This window comes from Lycorma delicatula, chromosome 11 (genome assembly GCF_047948215.1).
Source record: "Lycorma delicatula isolate Av1 chromosome 11, ASM4794821v1, whole genome shotgun sequence".
NCBI classification, from domain to species: Eukaryota; Metazoa; Arthropoda; class Insecta; order Hemiptera; family Fulgoridae; genus Lycorma; species Lycorma delicatula.
In genome coordinates this window covers 66834037-66857071 of record NC_134465.1, presented here as the reverse complement: position 1 = coordinate 66857071, position 23035 = coordinate 66834037, and the positions used below count along the sequence as shown (strand labels likewise).

At 30.1% G+C, this 23035-nt stretch overlaps 1 long non-coding RNA gene across 2 annotated transcripts; it reads left to right on the top strand.

Moving 5' to 3' along the window:
• The first annotated feature begins 345 nt into the window (after positions 1 to 345).
• On the top strand, positions 346 to 22814 carry LOC142332079 (uncharacterized). Of its 2 annotated transcripts, XR_012758148.1 has the most exons (4): positions 346 to 485; positions 7958 to 8085; positions 13589 to 13659; positions 18296 to 22814. It is a non-coding gene; the product is annotated as an uncharacterized LOC142332079 (long non-coding RNA). The 2 variants fall into 2 exon arrangements; XR_012758149.1 differs by lacking the exon at positions 7958 to 8085 and having other exon boundaries at positions 393 to 485.
• The last annotated feature ends 221 nt before the right edge of the window (positions 22815 to 23035 follow it).

Below are 23035 nucleotides of genomic sequence, written 5' to 3'. Positions count from 1 at the left end.
GAGATCACATTGGCGGCTGCTGCAACTGCACCAGTTATATAATTTTCATTGCGAGGACTACTGTATTTGATAGACTTTGCATTGCCATCAACGTTTAACACGCGGTGAGACAAAGCATAAAATGGCAAACATTGAAGTTAATGTTTGAAACAAATTTGAGATCAATGTTACATTTGTACATTTCTTATTATAACCCGAATGTATTCTGAAAATTTAAGTAAATTTTTATTTTATTAAACTTATTTAACTGTTAAGTGAATGAAACATTATTTATTAAGTCTTGTGCAATATCATATGTGTGTGTGTATATATATATTTTTTTTCCCCCAACATTATAACCAGATATCGTTTGTATTGAAATGTACAATTACATGTGTTGGCGTCACTGTTTAGTAGATTGGGATCATTTGTTCATAGGCGTTGTTAAAGTGAAATTTGTATTGTAATATCAGTATTATTTATTTGTGTTCACTTTTGTTGACCAAGTAAGTAATTTTATACCATTCTAACATAATTTAATAGAATTTAAGTTTGAATTTAATGTGTTTATGAACTGAGAGTGTAGCTTTAACTTGCGATGTAAATTTATTTAAGTTCGACGTAAAATCGTTTATTTAAGCAGCACATTAAAAAATTATTATATCGTGGGCATATTATTATTAGTCGTTTTTTAATTAGTAATTTTGGCAATTAAGCAGTTTGTTCTACCTTAACCTTTGTATCGTATACGTTATTACTCACGTGGTGTAAGGCAAGGTTAGCTTGCGTAGGTTAACCCACCGGGTTGGTCTAGTGAACGCGTCTTCCCAAATCAGCTGATTTGGAAGTCGAGAGTTCCAGCGTTCAAGTTCTGGTAAAGCCAGTTATTTTTACACGGATTTGAATACTAGATCGTGGATACCGGTGTTCTTTGGTGGTTGGGTTTCAATTAACCACACTTCTCAGGTGTTGTCGAACTGAGAATGTACAAGACTACACTCATACACATCATTACCTAAACGGTAGTTACCGGAGGCTAAACAGGAAAAAAAGAAAGAAAAGCTTGCGTAGGTTAAGTCTCGTTGAATTATATTTATAAAATAAATAAATAACAATGGTAATATAATGGTTATATTGGATGATATTAACTATAACCCAAAAGTTTACTGTTTATAATTATAGATATAAATTAACCAAATTTAACCTGTGAATCTTAAGTCACTCTGAGGTCAGAGAGTAAAAAGTAACAACTTTTTACTTGTCTAGAAAATAAACTCCATAACTGCAGTCTGCATATCTAACCTTTAATGATTTTACATCAAATTTTCTTCTTTTTTTGTGTAGATTCCAAGCAAAACATTCAGTTCAAAAAATTCTGAGGTAGTTGATATTCACTTCCCTTTTCAGAAACAACTCAACAGAGGCATTTCCTTTCATTTTTGTCAGTGCTGTTCTATTTATTGTATATGTAGCAGAAAGGACTGCTTCATTACTTCACCCCCCCAAGCAATTTGGGTAAATAGAGTGCAGAATGCAACCAGGATCTTGCCACCTCACAAATGATTCTGTTTTCTTTCTCAGCTACTCTAGATTGTTGTGGAGTATAAGATACCGTCATAAAATGTTAACACTTGCATTAATTTTTCCAAGCCTGATTCAACTATAGCAAAGTGTTGTTTTATTAGATGGACATTCATTTGATTTATGCCATATAATTTGCTTTTACAACAAATAAGTCCCACATAACAATTTTTAGAGAGATGACCTAATTTTCTACAACCAAAACATTTCTTGCCATTGTCATTAGCCTTAGCATGACTCACTTTTGCTAAGGTTTGATCTAGAAGCATGCTTCCTGGGTTGACTGACAATCAACCTTGAGTTAAAGATGTTTCGTATCATAATCCCAACTCATATTTAAAAGTAGTTTTGCAATTCAGACCGTGTCTTCTGTTGGCAAGTCATGCCATGTGATGTAAATGGGGTAAAACACATGAGGCAATGTTTATTAAAGCCTTGCGCACGCCATTCTCATATATTGTTTTGCCTAGGAGTATCATTTCATTTGAAGTTCACTGTACTTTGCAAGAGGAATGTCAGATTTATTTTAATTTCAACCATACTTTGTGGGCAGTAGGATGTAACTCGACCCAATAAAAAATTTCTATCTAGAGAAAGAATAATTCTTTTCTTGACTATTCTTCTTTTTTCTATTTGCTATGATCCATTCACCAGTTTCTTCTGATAATCAACACTTCCAGTCTCAGGCTTTTCAAAGGTTCTATTAACAACTTGAACAAAAATATGTTGCTCTAAACATGTCTGCACAATAATATGCCCATAAGTTTTTCAATTTTGTTTTCTTCTGATGTCTGTAAATATTCCATAATTTCCAACTAGATGTAGAAAAAAAAACCCCATCGCTTGATAACCATAAACTTATATTTACAACAATATAAAGGAAAAATCCCCACGTCTATTTTCCATCTAATGTGTTTACCGAAAATTGCCTGCTCACCTACTATATTTGGTAAAACTCGCTAAAAAAATCTGAGATCGGTTACAAAAAACTATTTCTTTAATTTTTGATTGTGAGATCCATGTAAGCCTTAGAGGGATCACTTGATAAATTTTAATATTATTTACAAAGTATTTTTATATATATATAAAAAAAAAAAAAGTTATATTTATAACCCTTAAGGAAACTACCTATGTACATCTCTTAACTACTACTGCCATTATTACTTACATCATACTATGTTGTAAAAAACTATTTACAGAAAACAATAACATTTCATTATATCTATCATTTAATTATGAATTTTGTTATAAATAATTCAATACAGATTTTTTTACACAAAATCATGATCAACAACGTTTCAATCAAAAGTTTTATGAAATAACAAAATTAGTTAACAGCTGAAGCAATTAAGATAAAATAAAGCTTCAAACACATAACATTTTGCCATTACCCTTTTGATAGTTTTTGCTGAGGTTTCTCTGTCTTCTGTCTGCATCTTTATTTTTTAGTAGCCACTGCAGCTCTGTCTTGCTGTTTTGATGACTTCTTACCTTGTGTTGATAAGCCAATATACTGTTGCAGTCTCTTTTGTAGCTCCATCTTGACTGACTTAAATTTGCATATCATTGTTAAAAATTTGTAAAAAAAAATGTAAAGTCAATTCTTCCCTAAATATTTTGGTTCTCATTGGAAGTCTCTGTTGTTCAATAACAACGTTGTACGAAAACCAAGCGCTGGCAATTGAACTTCAAACAGTATTTAAAAAATGATTTTTTAATATCACTTGATTGAATGTCGAAGGCTGTTGGAATATGAGCTCATTTGGTCAGACAAATGTCTGAAAAGTTTCCGAACTAAATTTAATAAAAATACGATTTAAAGATAAACGAATTTACTCACATTGCCCTTTACATAGAACCCTTCTCTATTTATACACCTGTTGCAGTGCCGGTAGAGCCTGTCAATACGCTCTGGAGAAATCACTTTGGAGATGCCCTCCAACTGCTCAGTGCAAGCCCATTGGATGGCTGGAATGTCGTCGAAAAGCGGTCTTTCTTCTTCAACTTGAGTTTCAGGAACATTTAATAGTCTGGTGGAGCAAAGTCGGGTGAATAGGTGGTGATAAGACAGTGATTTCATTTGCAGCGTAATAACATGTTAAAACTGTTGCCATGTGTGCTGGGACATTATCGTTTCAAGAGATTCCAATTGCCTGGATCCTGGTACTCAGGCCACATTCGATGACTGCAGCAGATCAGGGGTTTCATTACTTCCAAACAGAGTTTAGAATTCACAGTTTAACCATTTACAACAAATTCATGATGAATCAGACCCTTAAGTCAAAGAATGCAATCAACATTGTTTTTACTCTTGATTTTTGCTGCCTGACTTTCGCCGGTTTTTGTGCTTTAGGACTCAGCCAAGCAGCAGATGATGCTGCTTTGTTTGTGGTTCATACAAGAAGCATCAGCTTTCATCTCCAGTTACAATTGTTTGTAAAAAATTTGGGTCACTATCAGCAGTTTCAATGAAGTCTTAAGCGCAAGAAAGATTCATCTATCTTTATTTTTTGGTTAAGAAATGTGGAACAAAACGAGAGCACATCTTTCAGCAGTTCATTTTTTCTGTTTATGGTTATTTTTTTCTGTTCATTTTTTTTTTAGGTAGAAAAAGAGAAGAGGTTTTTCCAGCAGGAGTGCATGCACTTTCGTAATGTTTTCGTCATGAACAGCTGTGATGGCCTCCCACTTCGTTCATCATCTTTAAACTTCTTCCACCATGTGTATGTTGCAGTACAAGATGCGGCTTCATCACCAAATGCTTGCTGTATCATAAAATAAATTTCATTGAACGATTTTTGAAGTCGAATATAAAATTTTATCATGCTTCTCTGTTACATATATCGTGCTCGCACAAGATCACATAAACACAATGAATGTGGCCGAATATGTCTAGTGACTGGAGTGACAAAATGTGATGAAATTTTATACACACATTCGTCACACATTGTGCTACATAGTTCCTTGGTTGTCTGAGAGGTGGCGCTACTTGTATCGACTACAGAAATTTAGTTGGGAACTTTTCAAACCTATTAATGTATATATGCTTTTGCACTGTTGTTTATAACCACCTTGGGTTTCACTGTGGCCTTCACTTTCTTCTGTTTTGTCTGTGTTTTGATGAAATCCCTGCTATTTTTCCATTTCATTTTTTTTTGTATCTGAACATTGCGCTGTAACTATTTCACTCTTTCCTCTTCATCTTTCAAATCTTAAACATTTGTGAACAAATATTTGAGTTCATTTTCGTCACACCAACTGAATCCATCTACAGGCAATGGTTCCATCATACAACGACCATAAAGAGATCCGACATCATAATATTTAATAGATTTCATCGGTTTATTTTCATCATAATTATCTACATTTGGATCATTTGCCAAGGCATAACGGTTGGGAATCATCAACACCCCACCACGAATGCCTTTTTCAAAAAACAAATACATATCCGGGTCTGTAACAAGTTCCAATTGTACTTTCGTAGCCTTGAGTGCTGCAAACCATGATAAATGTGGACAAGGATTCAAACTGTTTATGTCAATCATTTGATTACAAAAATTTTCAAATACACAACTAACAGCATAATGTCCAATTTCATATAGAAATCATGGTATTCACCAAGCGTGTTAATTTTAAAACTATTCCAAACATTTTGCGCGTGTTTATAATCGGATTCAGAGATATTTTCTCTCTTTAAATCATCATAAAAAGCCTCGGTGGGTTGTAATTGTGTTTCATTGAAAACAGAGCTGATGTAATATATGTATAGGGATAAACACCTTTTTGTCGGATTAACATATAAAACAAATCCTTTTCTTTATTATTTTCATCACAATTACTTTGTATACTTTTTCAAATTGAGAGTATGTTGTTTTAAACAACTTCTTTTTAAATGAACCATCACAATCAAGTAAACTATACACCAAATCATCTAAGCTGTAAGATAGAAATTGATAGGAATCTATAAATCAAGATGATATTTCATTCTTGAGTGTTAATAGATTCGAGTTTTTCACTGTTGTATGCAATACAAGAAATTTCAAATTTATCTGTCAATTCATCCATCGCCAATACAATATGATGTGAATCGTATCCACATAAATTATGAAATACAACTGGAATAAATGTTACATGTTTACAATTTTCATGCGCAGGGCCAATAAATTTACCACTTGTGTGAGAAAGATCTCTTACACGATTCCCATCAATCTCATCTCCACATATAATACATTTAGTATGTTTTTCAAATTTTTTTTTGAACTACCTTTTATCATCATCTATAGTAGTTCTGTGTAATTCAAAATCATAACAATATCCAGATGGTTTATGAGTATGTGTTTTTGTAGTATTACTAGTGTCTGGTTCAGAGTTTGCAATTCGATTTGGAATGATAAACTATATGAAATCTGCATATATAACAAAAGGCACGCGTAATGTTGAAGAATCGTCTTTAAACGATACTATATTACCTCGTCTATGATTCTCTCCTTTGCCAATCCATTCATTTGGCATTCTAATTCTCTGAACCTTTCCTTGTTTACAATCTTAAATATGTTTTGCTAGCTTTTCTTTAGTTTCGCTTTCACTAGTCCAAGATTTAAAACAATAGGGGCAATATTCACGTTTTGTAAATCTTTTATTATTATCACTCAACATCTTTGATAAACCATTATGCTTGTTTGTCATATTTATTAGAATATAATGGGAGCGAATTAATTTAACATCAGTTAATAATAATAATAACCAAATGACGATTCTTCGATTATTATTCACACGTTTTTATATATACATTATAAGGGTTAAATGATACTTTGTCATCTTCGATATCATAACACAACAGATTTACACCAATATCTGGGTTTTGAGTTTCATAGTTATCAATGCCTTTTACACAAACAGGATATTCTATTTCTTTCATATTTAAACGATTTTCAAATTGTGTATAGAATGAAACACGATAATTACGATTATTGTTAGGAAATAGATGTGCTAGAATAGACCATAAAAAACATTTTTGATCATCATTTTGTATATTTATTATAGCGCGTTTATTTAATAAAGCTTTTGGTGTTTGTAAATATGTACTATTAACTCCATAAAGTGGATCGAATTCTGATAATGAAAGATCCAATCTTAATATTTTATTCATAACCCAACCACTTCCCATTTGAATAAATCTTTCAAAAGATTTGTTAATTTTTTCATAGGCTTCTAAATACTGTTAGTTCAAGACAGTTGGATTTTTAAAGCTAATCGAATGCTGCTGTGTAAGTTAACTTCACAAAAATCACATTCATCACCCGCTCATTTTTGCAACTCAACAACGACTATATAATATTTAATATTGTCTCCTTTATATTTTTCAACTTGTAATCTTTTAGCGTTAAATACCCTATCTTTCATATCACTAACATTCCATGAGTATTTATTAAAGAACCACCCAATGCTTGTTTTGTATCTGGTATTTGAATATGCAACATCAGTTCAGAAACAGATATTTCTTTATTTAGTTTGTTTCCATTCAATATAATATTCAATTAAATCATCAAAAGCGCTATCAATAGACAATTTATTTTCCACGTAAAGATTTATTTTTTCTAATTTGTTTGATTTATAAAGAGTTTTTCCGTATGAAATAAAAACATCTTTAATATATTCACAAATTAATTCTATAAGTAAATGGATTAGAAGTATATTTTTTATATAATTGTTCAATATCACCATTTATATTATCTAAAAATATTTTTAAATCATTCTTGTCAGTCAGATTTTTATAACAAATTACTAATTTACTAACATTATCAATTCGTTCAAAATTCATGGTTTTTTGCATTCTTATTACAATTTAAATAATTTTAATAATGATGCGTTATTGATGTTAACATTCACTCTTGTCTCTCTCTCTCTCTCTCTCTCTCTCTCTGTGTGTGTGTGTGTATGTGTTATTTTTATTCTTTTGTAATTAATGAGTATTGTTTTATGAAGGATGCAGAATTGCGCTTACTGGTCGTGTTTTGCTGTGCTTTTCGTAGTAAATACAGGCTTTCGTGGTGAAAAAGAGGGGGTCGCTCTTGCGAGAAAAAACCTAACTTTTGCGTCAGTGGCTCGTGCTCAGGACTGGTCGGACTGATGCAGGAGTTGAGGTTTCTATACTATTGGCATCATGTATTAATATTATTTGCTTGTTATTGTGTTCTTATATTTTTCATTGAGAAAGCTTGCATCAGTATAAAATATAACCTCATTCAAGCCACCATAAAGCATAATCAAAAAACAAATCATTAAGGATTATAAGAGAGCTATTTATGAGAAGAGTAAAACACAACAATATTTTTATCCATATATCTTTTTTTTTATTATGGATGTGTTTATTATTTTTTTTGTTTCATTTTTATAGATGATGAATGGGCCTGTAAATAATACTTTGAGTAGTGAAGTTCTACCTCTTAAATAAAAATATTAAATTAGAGATTGAACAGGATAATGTAGCAGAAATATGTTTTTTGTTACCACATCACATGGCATGTAAGCTTTTTTAATTTTTTTTTTTTTTTGTACATTTGAGGCAATATTTTACTTAACATTCATTTCTCTTTCTTCTGTGCATTTTTTCTTGGTTTTCCAACAGTTCATTATTTTGCTTTATTTTTGCCTTCTCTCCTCTGACCAAATGTTGTTTCTTTTTTTACTTTTCTTTGAAATTTTTACTGGTTTTCTGAACGTTGTACTATCTCCTTCTAATATTTTCATTTCATTTACAACCTTTGAAATCTATTGATATTCATTCTTTTCTCTGTAAATGTGGTTGAAAATCTGTTTTGTGAGATTTGACTCTTCATTTACTGATGAAATTGACATTTTATCGGTTTCATTGTATTTGTAAATGTCTTTATTACTTCTAAATTTGCATTCATTTTCTTCTTGTATTCTTATTGATTTTAGAATCTTTCTCAAGTTTTTACTCTATTTTTGTATTGGATTTATTTAATCTGATTTCAAATGGAAGATGCATCTGATGCAAACAGGTCCTCTGGTTTGATTAATGTATTTTAGTGCCTGATTTTGGCATCTGCTGAGAATGTCCTTTTTGTTGAAAATATCTTTTGTTAGTCGGTAGGCTAATTTTCTTTTATTCTTTCTTGTTTCATTGGTTTTTTTATCTAAATCATTAATTTGTATTATTTCTTCCATATATTTAAATTTGTTAACTTTATTGATTTTTGCATATTTCATTTTTAGGGACTTGGGGTATCTTGGTTGGTTGTGAATTCTGCCTTTTTCAAAGAAATCTTTACGCCTTATTTTCTCTTCAAATTATTTTAAGTATTTTACTTGTTCAGCTGCCTTTTTGAGGTTCTCCAAGAAAATTGTAATATTGTCAGCATGGGCTGACAATAATAACCAGCGACACACAGTCATGGTTTAATAATGCCTTTCGTACAGTTTTATCAGACTACTTTATACTTCATTGACATTAATATTATTATTATCATTATCACATTATTATTATTGTTATCATTATCATCATCATCATCATTATTATTCGCAATATTTCTGCCAAAGACTCATCTGTGTAAAAAGAATAACAAATTTAAAGACATTAAAATCATATCAGTAAACATTGTACAATTTAATATAATGGTGAAATTTAAAAAAAAAATATGAAAATGCAGTTGCAAGCAACCACTTTTTCTTAAAGCCACTGTTTGATTTCAGCTTTTCTTCAGTTGTTGTGGTAACTTTATTATTTACAACTTATTTACACACTCCACAAAGTACAGAATGAAAGAATATTCATACCTTACTTTTTTCACATTAAAGCGCTTTCGGGCATAAGCCTTTTTTTTCTTTCTTTTCTTTTTCCTGTTTAGCCTCTGGTAACTACCGTTTAGATAATTCTTCAGAGGATGAATGAGGATGATATGTATGAGTGTAAATGAAGTGTAGTCTTGTACATTCTCAGTTCGACTGTTCCTGAGATGTGTGGTTAATTGAAACCCAACCACCAAAGAACACCGGTATCCACGATCTAGTATTCAAATCCGTGTAAAAATAACTGGCTTTACTAGGACTTCAACGCTGTAACTCTCGACTTCAAAATCAGATGATTTGGGAAGACGCGTTAACCACTAGACCAACCTGGTGGGTTTCGGGCATAAGCCTGTCTTCAGTAATGTTTACTGAATTTACACATAGGTAACATTTGTTAAAATTTGTTCAGTCAATAAAAATTTCGTTTTAAAAATTTAAATGTTATTAAAATTTACTTTAATTTGCGATCTTACGTTAACATATTACTGTACTGATTATCTAATTTATATGAAATTGCTTATAAATTATAAATTACCAACTTAAATAATATTTATAAGAATATCCCTAGTGAATTCTGTCTGCAGATTCATTAAGCTGAATTTACATTTGTGTCTGGTTTAAAAGTATCTAATTGTACAGTGTTAAAGTGTACAGTGTATATTAAGAGAACAAACAACTCTCCCTGTTTTATTATAGGTTATTCAACTTCAATGTATGCACCTTTTGTAGCTTGGCAGATGTCTAGAACAATAATCTAACTCTTGGCAGATGTTTAGGAGCATCTGCGGCATTATTAGACATATGAGTAGTATAGAAACCTCGGGTTCAACTGTCATTTTGCTTTCTATGAAAGTAGTGATTATTTGGAATTGAACCCGATGTCATGTTTTTTTAGATGAACATGTGTTTGTAGTTAAATTTATGAGCTGAAAGAGTGGATTTACTGCAAAATATATAGCCAAACGTGGATTTGAGATGTCCCCCAAAATTATAGTAAATAACCAACAATCAAATGAAGTTTGAACCTGAGGGTCTCTTTTCACGGGTTTATTAGATACATTAAAGAACGGCTACTCACAATGATGAATGTGTGTTCACGTTAAATTTACATGTTAAAACAGTTAATTTATTGAAAAATTCATAGTAAAACAATTGTTTTATTCAATAGTTTGATGCTGTCATGGGGATTCCCCCGTCTCTATTAATAATGATTTCTCAACTATAAGGGAAACACTGTTTTATTATTATATTCTCATCGAATCCAATCTTTCATTTAACTGCAATCACCATGATTAAGTGCAAATTGTATTATGATATTTGGTCATCATTACTTTCAGCGATTGTGTAATATATCATTGATTATTATTTAATGTCTATAATGTCAGTTTAAACTTCAAAATCATTGTTAGTTCCTTATCTCGAAAATGGTGTGTCCTAGGCCAATTCTAACACGATTTTGAATGGGTTAACTGAATGGGTACTTTCCAACTTCCTGGAACAATAGCTGCTAGTTTCAACCATTCTAGCGTCTAGGTCCAACCATTCTCAAGATATGCTTTTTCTTACAATATTTTTTGTATTTGATGATGAAATAAAATAAAAATATGTTTTTATTATCTACCAATCAACAGGTTAACTGTTCTGATCACTTTTAAATTTATGACTATGTTTTGAAAAAATCGGTCATCATTACTTTAAGCGAAAGCGGGATGATATGTGATAAAGGTTGTGGATTGTTCATTTTTTTATTGTTGAGATAGCTAATGACATTATCTTATGTATATTATACATAAAAAATTGATATTTATTATATTAAATAATGATTTCTAAAAAAGGGCGTATCTTGAAAAGGGTGCGTCCTACACAATCTTTGATGCGATTTTGAAAACCTTAACGGTTAAAAAGAGTACTTTCCAGAACAATAGGTCCTAGTTTAATGCATCTAGGTCCAACCGTTCCCGAGATACTTGCGCGAGTAGAATTCGCTAATGTCAGTTCACCTCAAACCTATTTCATTATCAGTTTTTCAAATAATCTTCTTTATAGTATATGTTCCTTCAGATTTGCAAGGCTAAAATAATTTCATATAAAACCGGAAAAAAACAGTAAATGCTGAACAAACTCTATAATGCTATATTGAACCCGACGTTGAATGTGAACATGTTCAGTGTAGCAAACGTGAATAGCATAATATTTATACTCATCATTAGCTTGTTGTTTATTTAAAATTACAAGACAATTATCACTTTCATCATGTGGGAAATGTGTGATGACAAATATGGTGTGGGCATGGGTTTTTACATTACCATTTCGTTAATTTGCAACTTGCGTTTTAAATTCTCATCTCCAAGTCTATTATTTTCTATATATTACAACTTTGAATGCAGCTGAATATTATCGTTTTGATATGAAAGTCTTTGATGAAATAATCTTTCATATCATAACATTTATCATAAAACTCTTTTGATAACCATGAAGCAATATCGAGTAATAATAATATTTTATAAACATACGTGTACCAGTAGTAATTGTAATAGTTTTATTTTATTATCACCCGTAATCTCATAAAAAGCCGATCCAGGATTCATTTAATTCTTTAGATTGTTTTTTTTTTGTAACAAATTATCAAACTGTTTCCATTCATCATGATATAACTTTGTCGCATTAAAAAAAGGGCCGATGAGATTTAATGTAATAATAGTTCTTTAGATTGACTCACCTTAACATTCTTCTTTTACTGTTGCTGTGATTTGCAACTTATTAAACGTTTTTTTTCATATAACATCTAACTTTTATATGTACCAGAAATTAGTAAATCTAATTGATTTTTATTACATTTTAGACTAACTTCATATATAGTGTTTGACTCATCGGAATTCTGAGTAGCCAAAGTTTCTGAATAATAATCTATTGCGGAATCCTGATTGCGGCTTTTCTATTATAAAACTCAATTAATTCTTTTGAATGGAATCAGCTTTAATGGACATTCCCCTTCTAAAAATAATAATATATTACATCATCTAATTCTTGTTTTAAACTATCAATGTCGATTGCTGTATCAAAATGATTGCCTTTCCTTTTTAATTTAAGATCATGGCATGCATAATTGAAAAATTTAATACTGTTTGGCTCTTTTACTTTTCGATATAGGATTTCATAATCGGGATCTTTTTTTTAATTTAAAAGAATCATAGAATAATATACGAATCATCCGGTTGTATCTATAATTACAATACAATTATCTTCATTATCGTGTGTAAATGGTACTGCCATAGTTTTATGTCTCTGCTTTATTGTTTAATCTATCATTTTCAAACATATGATTTGAATTTTCATGCACAGTTGTTTTCTTTTTCGATTTGATGTAATCAATCCTCAATATTTTCAAGTTCTTTTAATTTTGCTTGTAACCGAGTGTTACACTCAGATATATGCATCTTGATATAACTTAAAATTTTTGATGAAAAAATTGATTAAATTTTATTACATTTAATATAAAACTTGGGGATATCCAGGAAGCTATTGATAGTATTAAATTATCACAAACCTTTTATGACATTCATAAGACATTCTCTTATTACATTCCTCTTATGATTTCACACTTTGACCAGTGACTTTAGACATTTCCACAGCAGCCGGAATTCCGGCCGCTGTGAGATCCGTGTTGTAGTTCCATTCATGTTATGATATATGCAACAAATATTTATTACCATTCATTGTTTAATATGAACTATTTTATTGTAATTTCAACTGTATGTAAAACATAAATTATTTATAAACCTCATTAATAGTTAAAAAATGATTTAGTAATTTACTTATTACAACAGTAATTATAGGTACTTAGTATTAACACCACCACAGCTATAGCTTTATTTAAAAACAAAGTAGTCAATCGGATTTCGGTGAAAAATGGGCCGATATAGAATTTAACATAAATAAATATTTATTTTATAAATATAATTTAATCAAACTTAATCTACACTCGCTAACCTTGACTAATTAACACCGTAATTTTTTGAGTATTTATTTAATAAATTCAGTAATTATTGCAATTTGATTATTTAAATAATAAATAATTGTAATTACTGAATTTATTAAACAAATTACGGTGTTAATTAGTCAAGGTTAGCAAGCGTAGGTTAAGTTTGGTTAAATTATATTTATAAAATAAATAAATATAAATAACCATTTATATTCTGTTTTGAATCTGTTTCAGCCCATTTTCCACTGAAATCTGATTGACTACTTTGTTTTTAAATAAAGCTGTAGCTGCGGTGGCGTTAATACGTGAGTACCGTAATTATATATTAAAATGATCTCATGTTTACAGATTGCAGATATTTTAGAAAAATATGATGATTCTACATACAATATATCTGAATATCTTACATTGTTATATTCAAAATTACATGAAACTGTAAATGTTATTGATTATAAACTTAAATGTAAAAATAAAACTAAATATAAATTATATTGAACATGGAAAAATTGTCCAAGTTTACTATACATAATTTTCAATATAAAAACACAGCGTCAAATATATTGCATAATATTGCTTTTGAATTGGTATATCAGAAAGAAAATTTAGAAAACGAAAGAAATCCTCTTTTAAAAAGAAGTTTCTGTTTAATGTAAATCAAAATGATTATGTGTATGAAATGGTAGTTGAATTATATAAAAATTTAAAACCTGTAATAAACTTTTTTATAATAAATATTCTTTATATATTAGATTATAAACAATTATATTCATATATCCAAATTTGTATAAAGAAATTTACAGTTCTAACCATATAATGCACCTACATAAACTATCAAGTTTTGTATATAACCAGTTTCTGATTGAATTAGCATACGTCTTAATGCCAAAGGGTGCCGTTTTTATTTTACTAAACTAGTTCAGCCTACCTTTCCAGTAAACTTTAATCAATCGCTAAATTTTTTCATGTATATATACTTCTCCGAATCTGTTAACAAGATAACAGGTTTTATTTTTTGGAGATGGTTAAGTATTATTATCATCAGTAAGGTGGAGGAAATGTGACAGAAGTTTGGCTCTTATGGGATAATTTTTTTTCAAATCCAAGAGTTGTAAAAAGGGGTTTGTGCCATAAATTTGAATTTTTGGCTTCCAAACAATTGCTGATAGGATATATACAGCTGCAAACAAAAGCATCTTATAATTATCAGTCTTTTTCCACAGGTGAAACCTCAAAAACCGGTTTAGTATTTTTTTTAAAGAAATTTTTGACATGAAGATTAGTCTGCTTCATAGAATATCAACTAATTTATTCGTAAAAAATCTAAATAATTAATACATTGAATAATATATTGTTAGGGTCATCAATTGGAAAGTTTATTCCTGGAGTTCCAGTAAATATTTGAGCATTACAAAGCTTTGTGGTAACATCGTATGTCAACCATTCTAAACCCAAAGTTTTGTCTCTTTTTTTTGGCAACAGATATTCAAGGTCTTTTACCTATTTGAACAGGAGGCTGTAAATCCTGTCCCTTATTATGCTCATTATCGGTAATATCCCCAAGAAAAAGAGCAACTAACATCAGCCCTTCTCTAGTGCAACAGAACCCAACAGAACCCTTCTCTAGTTATACTCGTTGCAATGCCAGTAGAGCCTGTCAAACTTTCTGGAGAAATCACGTTGTGGAATCGTCTTCAACTATTCGGTACAAGCCCTTCGGGTGGCCGGAATTTCATAGACAAAGCTGACATCCTATCGTCATCAAAATTTACAATGCAATCGCTGAGTTGAACCATCACGACACACAAGTGAGTTTCTGTTGGATCTCTAGCCATGAGGGGATTCTGGGTAATGAATGTGCAGATTCCGCTGCTATAAAGACGCATTTAGTCAACCCTCTTTCACTACTTTTGTTACTACATCCTAATTTATTAACTGTGTAAAACTCACACTTTGCGCAAAGCGGCTAGATGACTGGATTGCTACAGTAGACAACAAACTTTGATATCAAAGATACTGTGTTGCTATGGGACTCCTATCACAGGAAAAGTGTGAGGGCAAAAGTGTTGTTTTTAAACTTCAATGATATCTGAAATACATGTATTTTAACTTGTCGATAAGTTGTTTAAGTTTAACTTGTTCTCATTTTAATAAACTCTGGGTAATCGGTTGTTAATTGTATTCACTTGTCATATTTGAATATTTTTCAGATTAGTAATTAAAACTTGACCTGATACAGATTAAAGACAGTTGTGACATAATTTTATTAATGAAATGAAATTAATTATGTATTTACATTAGGAAAAGTTAACTATCATATTTACCATATTATTACAAAAGATATTTGAAGTTAGTGCCCTGCAGAGCTAATGCAGCAACGCTAAAGTAATCATACTGAGAAACACCTGATGCAAAATGTTATCAGTGTAAACGTTCGTTTTTAGTTATCGATAGTGCAATTTCAAAAGTATGATAGTGTAGAAGGTTTTATATTTGTATAGTATTATAATGTTATAAAAAGTATATATTCAAAAATAGTAATTTAAAAGTTTTTTTAACTTCTGTATAAAATTCCCATATTCTTGTAAGGTAAAAGGATTAATCTATTTTTTCCTCAATGAATATGTTTAATTTACAACTTCACCCACCTTGGGGGCGAAGAAATAATGAATATTTTTAATATCTTAATCTTCAAAGGAGTTAGGGCCTCTGTTGATGGCTTAAAACCTTCTCTGAGATAACCTTCCTGCAAATTTAAAAGTAATTGGTCAGTTGGTTCTCTGGTTCTTGCATGATGCATTAACAAACAGACAATAATATATATATATATATATATATATATATATATATATATATGTATTATTTTTTATTTATTTAATCAACCAAAGTACAGAATAAATAAAGTAGGATGACTTAACTTATTATACTACAGCTGCATTATATATTCATCTCAAATTACATTACAAACTTCGTAAAATATAACATATCATGCATTTATTTATTTTATTTAAAATTTAAAACCTTTAATCTTTTTTTTAAACTTATTCAGTTAAATTAAAAATTAAAGAAAGTAGTAATTAGTAAAGTAGTTGGTGAAGTAAGTTCAGTTAAATGGACAACATGCATAATTAATTGCTTTACTTAAAATTATTTTTTTTAATTTTAATTTGATTTTATGCCTTGATGTCATATTTTTAGATATGTTAAAATGTTTAAATGTTAATTTTAATTTTTCATATTTTAAATTTTGTTTAATTTTTAATTTAACCGAATAAGTTTAAAATAAAAATAAAAGGATTAAAGGTTTTAAATTTGAAATAAAATAAATAAATGCATGATATGTTATTATATTTTACGAAGTTGGTAATATAATTTGAGGTGAATATTTGCATATATAGTGGAATATGGTGGTAAGTTATTATTCTACTTTATTTATTCTGTCCTTTGGTTAATGTAATAAAATAAATATATTTAAATATAGTGCAGAGGAGTATAATTCTTAAAAGAATTGTTTAAAACAAAAAATTTATATATATATATATACATTTCTAAATAATTGTGTTCTGTTAGATTTTGAGTGTACTTTGTGCATGCAAAAGTTAGCCTTTAACCTTCTAACAAATACCCCATTTGAAAATCAAATGATTGTTTGCAGACATATTATAAGAACACAACTCTGCCCTCCCAAAACAGTACCCCAGGGACATCCCATTTGTTACCAGTTGATGGTAATGATTGGTCTAGCCTCCCACGAGGTGCGCTCATATATCTCACCACTCTAGCCTCACACGCAGTCCCCACGGAAAGCCCATTATTATTGTTAAACAGAAATTTTTTTAATTTATTTAATATTATTCTTATTATTTTTGTAATATTATTTTGTTGAATGATACGAATAATTCAGTTCAAACCCAACTCACACAGTGATAGAAACTCACAGTTTAATTAAATTCAAACTCTAATTCAATTCATTAGAGTTTGTGTTTCAACCGGCAAATCATATACTTATATACTCATATATATATTTATTTTTTTTTTTTGAGATTGGTATAATATCTAAAATCTTCTTAGTTATGCTGAGAAATGTGGGTAAAAATCTGGTTTCATTGATCGAGTAGTTTTTTTTGTGTATCTCGAACAAACAAAAACCCTCTTCCTTTTTATATAATAGTATATAATAAATCTTTATGACTAAGAATATACTTTGTTCTTAAATAATTTTTGATAATAAGTAGATCCATATTGTTTTTGAAACCTATGGAAGTTTTTCTTATTAAAAATTGTGAAAATAAGTTCACTAGAGAACCGCTTTGAAAATGACATATTTTTATGAATATTTTTGGTATGTACCAAAAATATTATAGTCATGTGACTAAAAATATTGAATAGTCATGACTATCAATATTTTGATAGTCATGTGACTATCAACAATATTATTTATTAATACATAGTTGCAATTCCTAAGCAAAGATTTCTATATCATGATCAATATCAAATCTCAGTCAGGTGAGATATTTTTCATATCCTGTAAAATTCCGTTTCTATGTTTCACACATGAGCTTCATGCTTATGTGGCGATATGAAAAATAATTATTATTTACAATCAAACTCTCATTAAGTAAATGCTGTATATTACAAAATGAGTTTTTTTATAATTTGGTAAGAATTTATGAGAAATAAGATAGAATTCAAAATCTTAGATAACGTTATCTGTGATGATGTTTGTGATAAATGAAAAATTTCACCATAAGCAATATTAACACTAATGTCAGTAAGATGAGTAGCAGCATTTTTTGATAACGTTTAGCGAAACTTGGCATATTAAAGTCACCGAATAATAATAGTAAGCAAATTAGAGATACAATTTATTTTTATTTAATAAATTTTACAAAAAATCATAAACATATTTACTTTATAACATTCATGTTTTGCTTTTTATTACAGCAAGTAAATTTACTACAACTGGAAGAGGAAGTGCTTGATATTAGTAATGGTGATATTGAAAAAGATCCGTTAGCAATTGAAGAGACTGACTTAGTTAAATCAGAAAATTGAAAAGATGAAAATAAAGTGGTAAGGGTATTAGATTTTACATACAGTGGAACAGCAATTATTCAGATGGACCTTGGAAGGCCAAATTTGGATAATTGTAAAGGACAATTTAAAAAAGTTTCATCATATATACTGCAGTTATCATTTTAATGTAATGTAATGTAAGACACTAAGTAAAAAAAATAAAAAAGTAAATGTATTTCCGTAAAATTAAGAAGAAATTTGGAACATATGTACAATGTAAGAAAAAAGAGATATAGTAATACGGTACAATGTGTAGAAATTTGCTTTTATAATTAGTTTTACAGAGGCTGGTATCTATATGTTTTTGCTAAATGAATACATAAACGTCAATTGAAAAACTCAGTAAATAAATATCAATAAAAATAATTTACATTGAAGCAAAGATTTATTTTTTCAAATAATGTATTGGTTTTGTTTTTTTAAATTGCCTAGTTTGGATTTAAGTAGTCCAGTTAGTTGAACATCTGGAAAATTGGCATCCTACTGTATTTTTCATTGTTATTACTTTATTTGTAAATTGTAAATTTTGGATTACATGCAGTTCATTTCTTAACACATATATAAAAAATGTTTTTGGGTCCATGCCCATCTTTAATGATATTTTTTATTTAATAAATTCTTCTTTGTTTACATTTACACATTAATTTTAAGCTTTTTACATTTCATTTTTTAAAAATTGTTTGTTAATAAAATTAAAATATTTTAAAACTTTCAGAACTAATATTTTGTTCAGTCAAGAGAATGAAAACGTATTCCAATCTTATGATTAAAATTGATGTATGTATATATACACATTAATCAATTATATAATATATAAATATATTTATTTATTTATTAATATCACATTTGGGTGTAACATTTAAGATCAGACTTTCTAAATTTTCTTCAAAGTAAGATTTACAAAAGTCAGATTGAGCCTCCACAGATTGACAGATTGTTCCACATATAGCTGTTGGCTATATGTGGAACAAACATGAGAAAATTGTCTGGTGAACTGAATCTAAACAAACTTCTTCATAGCTTCATTTATCATCAAATCACACCTCACTAGATCACATCTAGAGTTGTAACTCAGGACCTAGTCTCACTACAGGTGACCCCTTGACAGTCAACCATGAAAGGTCTTTTAAGAAATACTCCACCGTCTGAACTAAACAACACCAGAGTTCAGAGAAGGCAGCATTTGGATATGGTGGGCTGCCATTTAGAAGATAACATGCAATCAGAGGACTGGAATGCCTCAACACTACATACACAAATAACAAAAATACAAAGTCCAAAGTCAAACCAAAGCAAATGACCTACATTTCCATACACAATCTATGCTCACTGATGCAGACTGGTAAACTAAAAATAATAACTGGCCAAATTGACCACCGCAAAATTCTCATCATGGGTCTGCAAGAAGTAAGAAACACTGACAATGGCATGGAATCTCAGTAATTATAGAGTCTACAAAGTTATACCTGGATAGAAGTGGTGAAAAATGTCCCACAGTTTGGAACAGGCTTTTTAGTCAGCCTCAAAGTAATAAACTCCATACAAGGATTCAAGTCGCAGTCCCCAAGAGCCTTACCACTCAACCCAAATAAATGTAATAAAATCGACACTATCGTAAATGCCCATGCATTCACTAATAATAAAAATAACTCTCCAAAAGACCATTAGGAAACAGAAATGTTCTTGGATCTGCTTGACCTAACTATAAATAACATCCTCAAAAATCATCTTAAACAATTAATTGCAGTTTTCAATGCTCAACTAGGCAGAGAAAGAAGATATCATGACGTCATCGTGAAATCCAAAAGAAAACAAAAATAAGCAGAGACTCGATTTCTGCAGAAACTACAACCTTATCTCAAAATCCACATATTTCAAGAGGAAAACTCAAAACATGGAAACATCTTGACTACACTAAAGGAGAATGGCAACTGGACTATGTCTTCATGGATAAACACCACCTCAAGGAGATCTGCAACGTAAAAGTCCTCAGAGGAGTAGACACAGGCTTAGACCGCTATGTAGTCAAAATTAAATTTACTTCTCAAAGAAAGCAACAAAACCAAGCCCCTAAAACTAAAAGAAAATTGAATCCTACCCAACTGATCAAGAGTGAAAATGACCAAAAAGCAATAGAAGAAATAACAGTCACAGGTACACTCGAAGATCTAGCTGATAACATTAAACAACTCACAGAAGAATTAGCTCCAATAAAATCCTGTAAAAAACATCAATGGTGACGAACAGTGAAAAAAGACATCGAGCATGGCTATTTTACCAATCCCAAAAATCAGAAATATACTTCTAAACTCTAGTAAAACAAAGAAAAGAAACCATCCAAACCCTAAGGAGAATAAAGAGACAACACTATAAGGACACACTGAAATCAATAGAAGAATTCAATTAAACACAGTCGAGAGACTAGTACAAAATCTCCAAAAATACCAACCCCAACCCCAAACCCTGCTAATAAAGAATGAAAATGGTAAACTGGTCCATAATAATAAAAACTGTTTGGAAATCCTAGCTAAATATTTCAACAAACTCCTAAAACTGACTGAATTCCTAAATTTCAACACTTAACACCCCAATAACAACACAACCATCATAACATCTACTCTCCCTCAATAAAAGAAATCTACCTAGCACTGGGTGAGATGAAGAATTACAAAGCGGCAGGAGAAGATCAAACTTTTGTAGAGATTTGGAAACTTGCCAAAAGATCAGCAAAAATTGCACTTCATCAATAGCTTGTCAACATGTGGTTCAATGAAGAATTACCAGAACACTGGACGACAACCCTCATCCATCCGCTACACAACAAAGGTGACAAAACGACCCTAACAATTACAGGGGAATGTCACTCGCAACATAAAAAATTCTTTCAAGAATAATCTTCAGCAGGATCGGTCCACAACTCGAGAAAGAACTAGGAGAATACCAGGAAGGTTTCAGAGCCTGGAGGAGTTGTCCAGACCAGATCATGAGTCTCAAGCTAATAATGGATTACAACTGGAAAATAAAAAGAGACGTGGTCATAACATTTGGAGATTTCAAGAAAGCTTGTGATTGCATCCACAGAGAATCCTTACAAAAAATCCTGAGACACCGTGGACTATTTATCAAATTAATAAACATGATAAAACTGACCCTTGCATACATTGAGTCAGAATTAAAATTTAGAGGTGACCTCTCAGAACCTTTTGAGATCAAAACAGGACTATGCCAAGGTGATGGGCTCTCACCGCTATTATTCAACTGTGCTGTAGAAGTTTTAGTGAGAGAATGGAAAGTTTTAGTGAGGGAAAAACTGTTAAGTGTAATTTTGTATTCAATTTACGGCGCATCAAAATCAAGTCTGTTAAAAAATGTGAAATTCTGTTTAGTTTTGTTTTGAAAAATGTATCTTCACTAATGCCGAATATGCCGACATGATTTTCATCTATGGATTTTGCAATTGAAGTGCCGCAGCGGTTACGGAATATAGGTCTAAAATTATTGTACCTACTAGACACATCTGTTTTCTTTTTTGTAACATTTTCTTCTAAGTTTTCGTTGGTTTTGTTGTTAATTAAAGTCGACATGTTTAAAATTTTATTTCTTTTTTCTTGACATTATTTTCATCAATCTTCTTATAATTAAATTCTCTACAATTTATGTTCAAAAAATGTATGATTTATTGCCAATTTAACGTAATTGTACGTCAAACGTAAATAATGTGTTTTTTGACCCTATTTTTGGCGTTTTACACGGGATATCTTAGAAACTAAGAGAGATACAGTTCTGGGACCTATTTTTTTTTGATTTCCCAGCTCAAAACCCATAAGAAACAATTGAATTTGCCCATTAATTGACCTTCCCAGAATTTCAGAAAGCCTTAATTTACCCGGAGGAACTAAAACTCGGGTGAAATGTTTCACCTGTATAACTCGTTAACGAAGCGTTTTCGGACCTATGTTTATATGATTTTTTTCTTACTTTTCAAGAATGAGTTGTCTATATATATATATATATATATATACACACACCATCATATGTATATTTACATAACTAATTTACCTCCTTGTTTTTTTTTCTTCAAAACATCCAATATTTAAATCCAGTAATTAGCTGCTATAATTTTGTTGTGCTCATGAACTAAGTATTGCATTTTCAAGGTTTATCTTTACTGTATCTACTAGATTTATTACTATAGTTAAATTAATGTTTTTACTAACAACAAGGTCTTAAACCTTTGCTGCTGAAACTAAAATAAATTTGTAAAATAACATTAATATTTTTTATTTTAAATGAATCAACAAAACTATATTTCTTTTAAAAATGTATAATGCTTGTATTGTATTGAATTTTGTATTATATATTTTAATGTATTTTGTTATTAAATAAATTAATAAATAAAGGTGACAGAAAAGTTAAATATTATTTGTTTATTGCCGACAAAATATACCTACATCTTAATCAATAATGACATCTGTCATTATCAGAAATTAATTTTTTTCAGAAATAACAGGTTGAATGAAGAAACAACGATGAAATAGACCGTTCTACAATTCAAGTAGATATAGAAATTCAGTATTTCCATTAACCTTTTCATTTTTTAAAATATGT